We start from the raw sequence: 13,117 nt of genomic DNA, 5'->3' as shown, positions 1-13,117 counted from the left end.
ATGTAGATGTAAGCAGGTTACTGAACAGTGAGAGAGAACAGAAGCAGGCAGGCAGAAAATGAACAAGGCTCTGCTGAGGATTCATATCAAAGGTAACATCTCTCCAACAGGGTAATAGAAATATGGAAGTTATTCCCAGTTAGATGCTAATGATGTCCTTATTAACTGCTCCAGTAAGATCTGGATCCAAAAAGGTTGGTTGATTGTAAAACAACATGCATTTATTTTATGCTTTTAACAGGCCCCAATTGAGTTTAATTATGACTTTCTTTCCTGATGCCCAATTCCTCCTGACCCACTGAATTCCTCCAGCAGTTTCTCTGTTGCTTTTAATCATGGCAATACTGTATTTTTCTTTTCGAATAGGTTGCACAAAGCTTAATCAGTATTTTTCAAAGAAAATCTTAAGGAGTTACTTAAGGAGGAAACTAGTAGCATGAGGCAAGGCTGTCAGTGGTGAGATGAGGGAATTTGGGATGATTAAATTGTCAGAAGTGGGGACAATGATGTGTGGACGGTGTCTGATGGAGGTGGCCATATTTGGAAAAGGACTATTTGAGCACTGGGTCACTGCTGGGTTGAGAGCCAGTGTTGATGTTAATGTTGATCCAATTGATAAGCTAACATCCTGATGCTGTCTGTATGGCCTCGGGCTTACCGTTGCAAAATGATCTCTGAAGCTGAAGGTATTGTGTGTTCAAATCCCACTCCAAATGTTCATAGATATAATTCTAACCTGATGTTCTAGTGCTGTACTGAGGAATTGAAGCATTGTTTTCCATATGAGACATTAATGTAATGCCCTGTTTATATACCGAAGTGGTTGTGAAAGATACTGAGGATTTAGTCGGAAAAGAATATGGTATTTCAACCAAAACTCAAATTATATTTTGGTCATTATCCAATTTCTGTTTGTGGAGCTTTGCTAAATGCATTTTTTTGCCCTACTTCCTGCATTTTACCTTCAAACATATTCTACTGGTTGAAGAGCATCTTGGGATTTCCTGAAGTTATGCTAGTCTCTGTGTAAATATTATGTTTTTATTGTGTCCTGTTCAGTTGTAAAAATGGAAAAAAAACACCAACTTGTGTGTGCAAGTCATATCTAGGAGTTACTAGAATGTTGTAACTCCTCAACTGAACCCAATAACTAACCCTTCTACCTTATTTCATACATGGAATCTAGCAAGAAGGTTTTGCAAACATCCTTGAAGCTTATTCATACACCTTATTATCTTATGCCCTGACAGAGTTCAGAAGAGTGTGTTTTGGTGGGGGGGGGGGGAATGGTTTCAGATGTGATTGGCATAATCTTATTGCAGGTGATATTGCCCATGGAGACGAAACTGGAGTTTCCACTTATCCTGCTGTTGAATTTGGAGAGTTGGTCATATCTCTGGAATAAGAAGTCAATAAACTGCTGATGCTAGAAACATGAAATATGAACAAAAAATGCTGAAAATGGTCAGCAGCTTAGGCAGCGACTCTGAAAGTGAAACAGTGCTAACCCTTCATCAGAACTGGAAAGGAACCAATTTGCAGGGGAGATGGGAGGACAAAGAAAATATCTGAGAGAGGATGAAGTCAGGGTTTCCATAGGAATAAGTTGTGCAGGTTGTCTGGTCAGTGGGTTAATGGGGGAGTTAGAGAGGAAAAAAGTGAACAAAAGCTAAGAGCAAGAATACAGATAATGAAATGTAACAGGTTATAAAGGATTAAAGGCTTAACCGGATTATAAAGAAACCAGAAAATAACTGAAGAAAGGAATTAGGAAAGCCAGGAGGGGCCTTGAAAAGCCCTCGGCAAGTGGGATTAAAGAGAATCCCAAGGCATTCCATACATATATCAGGCACAAAAAAATAGATAACTTGGGACAGGATGAGACCATTCAAGAATAAAGGGGGAAACATTTGCTTAGATGCCGCTGATGTGGGTGAGGAACTCAATGAGTACTTAATATCAGTATTTACAATGGAGAAGGACATGGAGGATGGGGAGAGCAGTGCCAGTGCCCATACTATGCATGGGCATTTTGAAGTAAAAGAAGCTTAAAGAACATTAAGGTGAATAGGTCCACAGGGCTTGACAGGATATATCCCAGGTTATTGAGAGAGGCAAGTGAAAAGAATGCTGCTGCCTTTGTGTCCTCTCTAGCCGTAGTTGAGGTCCCAGAGGACTGGCAAGTAGCAATGTTGTTTGGTTGCTGAGTCTCATGTCAGTGGCAGGGAAGTTATGGGAGATAATTCCTAGGGATAGGATTGATGAGCATTTGGAGAACTTTGGCCTAATTAAGGAGAGCCAGCTTGACTTTGTATGGGGCACACGTCATCACGCTACCACATCATACATGTGTACTTAAAGAACACACAAAGTTGGACTCACATTTTGGAATCCTATGTCTTCCTTTGATTTAGTTTAATGTATTGAAGTGACAAAACATAACACTGCCTAGAAGGTCAGACAGTGCTAATGAAGAGAGTGAAATGAGAACTATTACAGGTGGGTGACTTACAACCAAAAAGGCCAGACAGAGTCTGTTAACAAGCTGACGAGGAATTGAAGATTAAGCCTGAAAGTAAAGGTGCCGCACTGTCCTCATTTTATAATTAAGCCTCTTTATAGAGTACCCAGTCAGGCCAGAGTGGGAATAGGAAGGGGAATTAAAGTAGCAGATAACAGTGTCGCCCCTTAGTGTGTCGATGCCAGACACCAGTACAATTACATCCAACCCCACTTCTCAAAGAGAACTTCTTCCTTCATTAATTGACTGGGATATGAATAAATATGAGCAGAGGTTGGTATATCATGGGGTGGAAGATCGATGAGTGAAGAAACTAATTTGTGGCTAACTTGGAGATATGACAGATCATTGCACATGTGGAACTGAGACCCAGTATTTTTGCTGGGAAGTTGGGTGCCCATGAGAGAACTTATCCACTCTAGTTGGCAGCCCAGCCTGACGCACAGAGACTCCCAGCACAAAATGAACCAATGCATCCAGACAGGACCACACAATAAACCCGTCACTTAAATGTTTCAGTAATCATGTTCTTACAGAAGTGCAAACGATAGACAGAAGATAATATGTCATGCTTAAACATTGTGGATTAATGGAAACGTAGGGTGTCAATTATACATTCTCACTATTGCTGGCTCTAGTCCAGGGGTCCAGGGCACCCAAATCCAAGGGAGAAATCCAAAACCCAAAGTCCACAATACGAAGACACAGGTTAGAACACAAAGACAAATTTGTTAATTTGAAAACTGGCTTGATTCTTGAGCAGTCAGATCTCCCTAGTGGCTCTCTCCCTCTCTCTCTTTCTCTGTCTCCTCTTCTGGGATCCATTTTTTAAAGTGCGCTTTCCAAATCACAATAGGAGCAGTTCTGACAAGGGACGGGTCCAAGAAGACTTTAAATAGAGAGTGACAGTGGCTCAGCACACCTGAAACAATGGAAGCTAGAAGGAGTTAGAGATAGAGATAGATATATAGAGTGAGAGAAGGGGAGAGACATGAGGGGGAGAGAGAGGGGGGGAGAGGAGAAGAGGGGGAGAGAGTGGGGGGGGGAGGGGGAGGGGGAGGGGGAGAGAGAGAGAGAGAGAGAGAGAGAGAGAGAGAGAGAGAGAGAGAGAGAGAGAGAGAGAGAGAGAGAGAGAGAGAGAGAGAGAGAGAGAGAGAGAGAGAGAGAGACACTAAGAAGAAAGCTCCAAGATTTAGACCCATTGACAAGGAGTGTGCAGTGACAATTGGGAATGACACTAAGGGGATATCAATATTTTGTCCTTTAATCAGATGAATTAATTTTGTATCAACAAGCTGCCAGTGACTGGTTCTCCCATTATGGCTATAGGGTCATAGTTTGACATGTCCACATAGGCACTTACTTCAAACTTCTTTCCCTATTGTGAGTATTAACAAACATTGAGACCTTAATAGACATAAGTGACTATGATATCTTCCTCTTCTGGATGGCCATCTTAAGCCTGATCACCTGACTGGTGATCGGATCAGACATGCCCTTCATTTGTGGTGGTGCTGAACAATTAACATGCCACTGAGTTATCAAGAGCATGTCAATGATTTTACAATAACAAAATCTGTAAACTATATTTTGCAACATTACAATTTTAAACACTAGTAATATTTTATTATGATAAATTATTTTCCATTTTATTTCCCCACATCTCTCAATCCTCAGTAAAATCATTAGGATCAACAATCCTCAGATTTAACATGGTGCAGGATCAGACAGTGATTTCCCAGAATAAGTGGAGATGGATGAGGAGCCCATTTGCTCTGGGCATCAAGGCACCCGACCACTGTCATTCAGTGAGCTCAAGAACACTTAATTTGCCTATATGTTTGCATAAATCTCATACTAACCAATATTTAAAAAGGAATGTACAGATTTAGACAATACTTATCAAAAGAAATCAAGTGTCTATGTGGAAGCAGAGCTTTTGCGAGCTGGGATTTCACCCACCACTCAGGTAGTATTGATTTCTTGAATACCAACAAACTGTACTGGCTTTAGCTTCAGTATGAGAGGTAAGGAGGAGCAGAACCTATGCCTGGTTGGGAGAGGAAAGGGGTAATACTTAAATGCTTTTCCATGCTATTTGATGTATCACAGGGCCTATACAACATTACAGATATCCACTGTGTATCACAGAGACAATACAACATCACAGATATCCACTGTGTATCACAGAGACAATACAACATCACAGATATCCACTGTGTATCATATAGACAATACATCACAGATATCCACTGTGTATCACAGAGACAATACAACATCACAGATATCCACTGTGTATCACACAGACAATACAACATCACAGATATCCACTGTGTATCACATAGATAATAAAACGTCACAGATATCCACTGTGTATCAGAGACAATACATCACAGATATCCACTGTGTATCACAAAGACAATACATCACAGATATCCACTGTGTATCACAGAGACAATACATCACAGATATCCACTGTGTATCAGAGACGATACACATCACAGATATCCACTGTGTATCACAGAAACAATACACCATCACAGATATCCACTGTGTATCAAAAACAGCATACAAATCACAGGTGCCCATTATGTATCAGATTGACCATATGACAGTACAAATGTCCATTTTGTATCACGGAGATATACAGCAGCACAGATATCCACTGTGTATCACAGAGACTATACAACATCACAGATATCCACTGTGTATCACAGAGACAATACATCACAGATATCCACTATCACAGAGACTATACATCACAGATATCCACTGTGTATCACAGAGACAATACATCACAGATATCCACTATCACAGAGACTATACATCACAGATATCCACTGTGTATCACAGAGACAATACAACATCACAGATATCCACTGTGTATCATATAGACAATACATCACAGATATCCACTGTGTATCACAGAGACAATACAACATCACAGATATCCACTGTGTATCACAGAGACTATACATCACAGATATCCACTATCACAGAGACTATACATCACAGATATCCACTGTGTATCACAGAGACAATACATCACAGATATCCACTATCACAGAGACTATACATCACAGATATCCACTGTGTATCACAGAGACAATACAACATCACAGATATCCACTGTGTATCATATAGACAATACATCACAGATATCCACTGTGTATCACAGAGACAATACAACATCACAGATATCCACTGTGTATCACAGAGACTATACATCACAGATATCCACTATCACAGAGACTATACATCACAGATATCCACTGTGTATCACAGAGACAATACATCACAGATATCCACTATCACAGAGACTATACATCACAGATATCCACTGTGTATCACAGAGACAATACAACATCACAGATATCCACTGTGTATCATATAGACAATACATCACAGATATCCACTGTGTATCACAGAGACAATACAACATCACAGATATCCACTGTGTATCACAGAGACTATACATCACAGATATCCACTGTGTATCACAGAGACAATACAACATCACAGATATCCACTGTGTATCACAGAGACAATACAATATCACAGATATCCACTGTGTATCACAGAGACTATACATCACAGATATCCACTGTGTATCAAAAACAGCATAAATATCACAGGTGCCCATTATGTATCAGATTGACCATATGACAGTACAAATGACCATTTTGTATCACGGAGATATACAGCAGCACAGATGTCCAGTGTGTATCATGGAGACCATAAACAGTACCAATTTTTTCATTGCTTAGGTGGTTAATTAGTCTCTGTAAATAAATGTAGAACCCAGTAATCGCTGAGAGGAATGTGGGAGAATAAATTTGTGGATTGCTGTCAAATTATGGATGTGCGGCAAATGGTTGGCACAGACTTGGTGGGCCAAAAGTTCTGTTTCTGTGCTGAATGTCTGCATGACAGTAAAGCAGTTCGAGGGATGATGGACATAGCCTGGAGCCTGCTAAATCCCAAATGCAGCTTCAGTTGCAAGTTGTTACGGGGAATCTCAGGCAATCTGTCAGTGTAGCCTGTCACTGCCTGAAACTCTGCAAAGCATAAAATTCTTTGCAAGCCACTCTTCCACTTCAAGATTGAAGATTGTTTAATGTAGATAAGTGTAAAGGAGAGAGAAATGATTGTGACTCTGTATCTGATGCAGCATAATATATACAATAAACATAACCAACACAACAATCAACAACATAAACACAAAATGCTTGCAGAACTCAGCAGGCCGGACAGCATCTATGGGAGGAGGTAGTGATGACATTTCAGGCCAAAACCCTTCATCAGGAGAAATATAAAAGTCATCCTATGAAGCAGAATGAACAACTATTTGTTATATACAAAGACTGATGGTACGTACTGGCGTAAAGTGACACTAGGTCATATGTTTGTAGTGGTGGTGGGGACTGTTAATGGGGTGGAGGTATTGATCAGCCTGATGGCTTGGGGGAAGTAATTCTTTTTAAGTCTGGTGGCCCTGGTGTGGGTGCTGAGTAACCACTTCTCAGATGGGAGTGGGGTGAACATTCGATGAGCAGGGTCAGTATAATCCATCATGATATTGCTGGCCTTTGTCTGGCTCCTGTCCTTGACGGTGGTTAGGCTGGCACCAGTGATGCACTGGCAGTTTTGACTTCCAGTTGTACAGCCCTCCTGTCCAGCACAGAGCAGTTTCCGTACCACGCTGTGATGCAGTATGTTAGGATGCTCCCAACTATGCATCTTCAGAAGATCATGAGTACTGCTATGCATAGACCAGCTCTCTTCAGTCCCCTCAGAAAGTGGAGGTGTTGCAGGCTATAATGTCTGCTCATGAGATGAAGTCCCTTGTTGAGAAAAGCACTGCTGAGACACAAACTGTGATCTAAGTCACAACTCAGTCCCCATCAACTAAGATGATGAAGGTCTTTTCCCTCACTGAGTTAAGTCTGAAACCATTGGATGAGAAAACTGAGATAATGTTCACAGAACAGCTCAACCCAAATTCTTCTACAGTCCTGAAGAAGAGTCTTGGCCCAAAATGTTGACTGTTTATTCATTTCCATAGATGCTGCCTGACCTACTGAGTTCCTCCAGCATTTTGTGTGTGTTGCCTTGGATTTCTAGCATCTGCAGACTTCCTGGTGTTTACTTTTTCACACAATTTATTTAAAAAAATCAAACAAGTGCCATAAGTAAAATGATATCAATAGATGCATTACAAATGATATTACTGACAAGGTTACATGAGATTACTAAATCTGTGATATAAAATATGACAAATGATTGCACCATAATAGGACCCATTAAATCTCTAATGCTGCCTCTGGCCTCTTTCTCCTGACAGGTGCTCAATCCTCTTCACAATTATTTTGCATTCTTCTACAAACATAAGAACGTAAGTACCAGGAGCAGGAGTTGGCCATCTGGCCAGTTGAGCCTGTACCAATTCAATGAGATCATGGCTGATCTGGCTGAGGACTCAGGTCCACTTACCTACATTTTCTCCATAACCATTGATCCTTTTACTATGCAAAAATCAGTGTCCTAACTACATTTAATGAGGTAACCTCTACTATAACTTCTACATTTGTCTGCTCAGCCATTTCTTTCAGTGACCTTGGATGCATCCCGTCACAATCAGGGACTTGTCTAGTAAATGGCCACCTCCCACTACCATACGTTTCCATGATCCAATGATGCCTGTTCCTACCCCCCACCCAGGAAACAGCTCCTGCTTTGTGCAAACCCTGAATGTTTAACTGTTGAATGAAGATCAAAAGCCTTGGATGTGATCATCAGTTATAAATCTAACAGGGGACTTTACCCAGGGAGTAGTTTGAATGTGGAGTGTGCTACTACATGGATCAGTGAAGTGACGAGCATCAAATATTCAGGTGTAGGCTCATCATGAGAGGGCTGCAGGTTGTGCAAAACACAGCAGATCTGAAATTAAAAATGCTGGAATACCCAGCAGTTAAGTCAACACGTACAAAAGCAGGTCGGGCAGCATCTGTTGAAATCAGCAGTCAACGTTTTGGGCCGAGACCCTTCGGCAGGACTGAAGAAGGAGGGGGCAGAGGCCCTATAAAGAAGGTGGGGGGAGGGTGGAAGGAGCCGGATGAAAAACCAATCAGAGGAAAGATCAAGGGGTGGGGGAGGGGAAGCAGGGAGGGGATAAGCAGGAAAAGTGAAGAAGGAATGTAAGGGTAGTAGAAGAAGACAGAATCATGAGAGAGATGATAGGCAGCTAGAAGAGGAGGCAGAGTGAAAGTGGGATGGTGGAAGGGAGAGGGAGGGAATTACCGGAAGTTGGAGAATTCGATGATCATACCAAGGGGCTGGAGACTACCCAGACGGTATATGAGGTGCTGCTCCTCCAACCTGAGTTTGGCCTCATCATGGCAGTAGAGGAGGCCATGTATGGAAATAACAGAATGGAAATGTGAAGCAGAGTTGAAGTGGGTGGCAACTGGGAAATCCTGTCTGTTGTGGTGGACAGAGCGGAGGTGCTCGACGAAGTGGTCCCCCAATCTGTGTCAGGTCTCGCTGATGTAGAGGAGGCCACACCGGGAGCACCGGATGCAATAGATTACCCCAACAGACTCACAAGTGAAGTGTTGCCTCACCTGGAAGGACTGTTTGGGGCCCTGAATGGTGGTAAGAGAGGAGGTGTAGGGACAGGTGTAGCACTTATGCTTGCAGGGATAAGTACCAGGTGGGAGATCTGCGAGGAGGGGCATGTGGACCATGCAGTCGCGGAGGGGACGAACCCTGCGAAAAGCAGAGAGGGGTAGAGAGGGAACGATGTGCTTAGTGGTGGGGTCCTGTTGAAGGTGGCGGAAGTTGCGGAGGATAATATGCTGGATCTGGAGGCTGGTGGGGTGATAGGTGAGGACAAGGGGAACACGGTCCCTGTTGTGATGATGGGAGGATGGGGTGAGGGCCAAAGTGCGGGAAATGGAGGAGATGCGGGTGATGGCATCATTGATGATGGCAGAAGGGAAACCACGATTCTTAAAGAAAGAGGGCATTTGAGATATCCTGGAATGGAAAATCTCATCCTGGGAGCAGATGCGGCGGAGACGGAGGAACTGGGAATGGGGAATAGCATTTTTGCATTTGGCAGGGTGTGAAGAGGTATAATCAAGGTAGTTATGGGAGTCAGTAGGTTTATGGAAGATGTCAGTGCACAATCTGTCTCTAGAGATGGAGATCGAGAGATCGAGAAAGGGGAGAGAAGTGTCCAAGATAGACCAAGTGGATTTGAGGGCTGGGTGAAAGTTAGAGGCAAAGTCGATGAAATTGACGAGCTCAGCATGGGTGCAGGAAGCAGCACCAATGTCGTCGTCAATGTAGTGAAGGAAAAGTTGGGGAGCAGTACCAGTATAGATTTGGAGAATAGACTGTTCCACATAACCCACGAAGAGGCAGGCATAGCTGGGGCCCATGCGAGTGCCCATAGCTACACCCTTGGTCTGAAGAAAGTGGGAAGAGCCAAAAGAGAAGTTATTAAGTGTGAGTAACAGTTCCGTCAACCGGAGGAATGTGGTGGTGTTGGGGAACTGGTGAGGTCTATTGTCCAGAAAGTAGCGGAGGGCTTTGAGACCCTCTTGGTGGGGAATTGAAGTGTATAAGGATTGGACATCCATTGTGAAGTGGTCGGGATCGGGGAACTGGAAGTTATTGAAGAGGTGGAGGGCATGGGATGTATCCCGGATGTAGGTAGTATGAAGTATGACCTTCTGTCCCTATAGGGATGCCCCTCGGCCTGCAGGTTGTTTGCTGCTGCAGTGTCCAGTATCTCCATTGTGACTCTCTGTAGTTTAATAAACAAATGGGCTTCATGCCCCTGAATAATAACCCCACAAAACTGTACCCTGCAGCAACACTTTTTGCCCTCGACTCTACACACCCTTCCCTCCTTACCCACTCTCACTGTAGCATTATCTGTTAATTCCACCACCTGTCTCATACCATTCATATGCAAATAATGTTCAATCTATCTCCACTCATGTGGAATCATACTTCTTTTAGTTTGTAGTTTGGAAACTTTCCAAACTTACTATTTCTTTCATTGTGCCATGTTGTTCTCTCATTTCATCTTCAACCCCTCTTCCGCAACCACGGCTGCAGACAGAGGCTTCCAGTGTCAATAAGTGGGAGTCACTGAGTGTCTCAGTGCCTGGGTCACACTCCATTCAGAGAACTTGCCCCTTGTCCTCCCCCTTCCCCCTCCCGTCTGTGGAATAGTGTGCTCACTTTGCCTGCTCCCCTCTGCTTGGAGCTGCATTTTAACCAATATTATTTATTCCTATAACATTGTTTATCCTCTAGCTGTAGATGACATGAGGCACATTGACCACTCAGACTATTCTGCCACTGACTCAATGTGACTTGACCTTGACAAGACTTTAACCCTTAACTGCAACAATTCCTCTTTTCAAACACTCTCTACTTATTATCCAAAAACCTCAAGCAGGTTAGTGTGATTAACACAACCTTCCACTTGATCAGAAAATCATGTCTTATCCCAGGTTAGGCAAATAAAGTGGAGTCCAACCATTACCACAGCAAAGAAGATTGATGGTGAAGACCAAACACGAGGAAATCTGCAGATGCTGGAAATTCAAACAACAACACACACAAAATGCTGGTGGAACACAGCAGGCCAGACAGCGCTTCTCCCTATAGATGCTGCCTGGCCTGCTGTGTTCCACCAGCATTTTGTGTGTGTTGATGGTAAAGAGTTATTTTTGAGTTTAGCAGCAGTAAACACTTTGTTAACAAATGTTTCACACCTGCAAATGCCAGTAAAGACAAAGCTGGACAGACTGGAGATGTTTTGTATTTATAGATTGCTTGCTAGTTTGATGATATTGCTATGCTGCATGAGTCTAGATGATAAGTTCCTCTTTTACATAAACAAATACTTCATGATTTAGTCTCCAATTTAGAATGGGGCCCTGTTCTGACCCTGGACTGCACTGCACCTTGGGAAAGGAAGTTCAGTCAAGCTTCTGGGTAGATTCTGAATCCCAGTGAATTATGTATTCTAGCTGCAGTCATCTGACTACAGAGTGCATTGAGCACCTCTGAACAGAGAGCTAGCTGCCCAGGCGCATGAATGGTGCATGGCATGAGGGAGCTGATAGACCTCTGCCTCCACTGTCTGGTATGGAGAGAGGGAACTAAGGAGACAATTAATACATATAGTAACACACACAAAATGCTGGTGGAAAGCAGCAGGCCAGGCAGCATTTATAGGAAGAAGCACTGTCAACGTTTCAGGCCGAGACCCTTCGTCAGGACTAATTAGTACGTATATTTGTGCTCCATCGTACGTAAGGGAAATTGATAAGTACACAGGGAAGTTAATTGTTTTTTTTGGTGGGCTGCAATTATTGTGAGATGTTTGTTGGTGAGGCAGTGTGAGCTCGAGGCCTCTTGGAACTGATTGGTGGGCTGCAATCATAACGATCCCTTGGGGACTAGATTGGGGGCCAATAAAAAGAACAAGGTGTCAGCAGAGTGGCCATTTACGCAGCAACCATTGTTGGAGTGGATAGTCTAAGAGTGGCTAGGCTTTGGCTCAACAGGAGCAGGCTTGAACTTAAGCTTGAGAAGTTAGAGGAGTAACAAGTGTAAGCAGGATGATAGTTGAGGCAGTGGAATGCTCCTCCTGTGAGATGTGGGATTTCTGGATACCTGGCAGTGTTCCTGATGACTATATCTGCAGGAAGTGCACCCAACTTCAGCTCCTGACTGACAAGGTTAAGAAACTAGAACTAGAGCTGGATGTACTCAGAACTTCCAGGAGGCAGAAAACCTCATAGGTGAGACTTTTACTGGGGAGGTCACACCCAGGGAGCAGGCTTCAGGTAGAAGATGGCTGAATACCTGGAGAAATAAGGGGGGTAAGCAGTCAGTGCAGGGTTCCCCATGGCCATTCTCCTCAGCAACAAGTACTCCCCTTCGGATACTGCTGGGATGACACAGCAGAAGCAGCCAGGCCAGTGGCTCTGTGGCTGGCTCAGAGACTCAGCTGGGAAGGATAAATTCAGACACAGTGATAGTGGTAGGTGATCCGATAGTTAGCTAGATGATAGGAAATTCTGTCTCCTTGAAAGAAATACCAGGATGGTGTGCTGCTTCCCATGACCCAGGGTCCAGGACGGTGTGTTTCCTCCCATGTGCCAAGGTCCAAGATCTCTCAGAGCAGTTGCAGAAGTCTCTCAAGAGGGAGAGTGAGCAGCCAGTGGTCATGGTGGACATCAGCACCAATGACAAAAGGGAAGAGGTCCTGCACAGAGAGTATAGGGAGTTAGGAAGGAGGCTAAAGAGCTGGGCCTCCATGGTAACAACCTCTGGATTATTCCCAGTACCATGTGCTCATCAGAGCAGGAACAGAATGATGGTACAGATGAATGAGTGGCTGAAGAACTGGTGCAGGGGGCAGGGTTTCAGATTTCTACATCATTGGGATCTCTTCTACCTATAGAAAATGGACAGGTGATACCTGAAACCAGGGGTTCTAATATCCTTGTAGACAAGTTTGCTGGAGTTGTTGGCGAGGGTTTAAACTAATTTGGCAGGTGG

The sequence above is a fragment of the Hypanus sabinus genome, chromosome 2, assembly GCF_030144855.1.
Source record: "Hypanus sabinus isolate sHypSab1 chromosome 2, sHypSab1.hap1, whole genome shotgun sequence".
In the NCBI taxonomy this organism is placed as follows: Eukaryota; Metazoa; Chordata; class Chondrichthyes; order Myliobatiformes; family Dasyatidae; genus Hypanus; species Hypanus sabinus.
Note: the sequence above shows the minus strand (reverse complement) of the source record.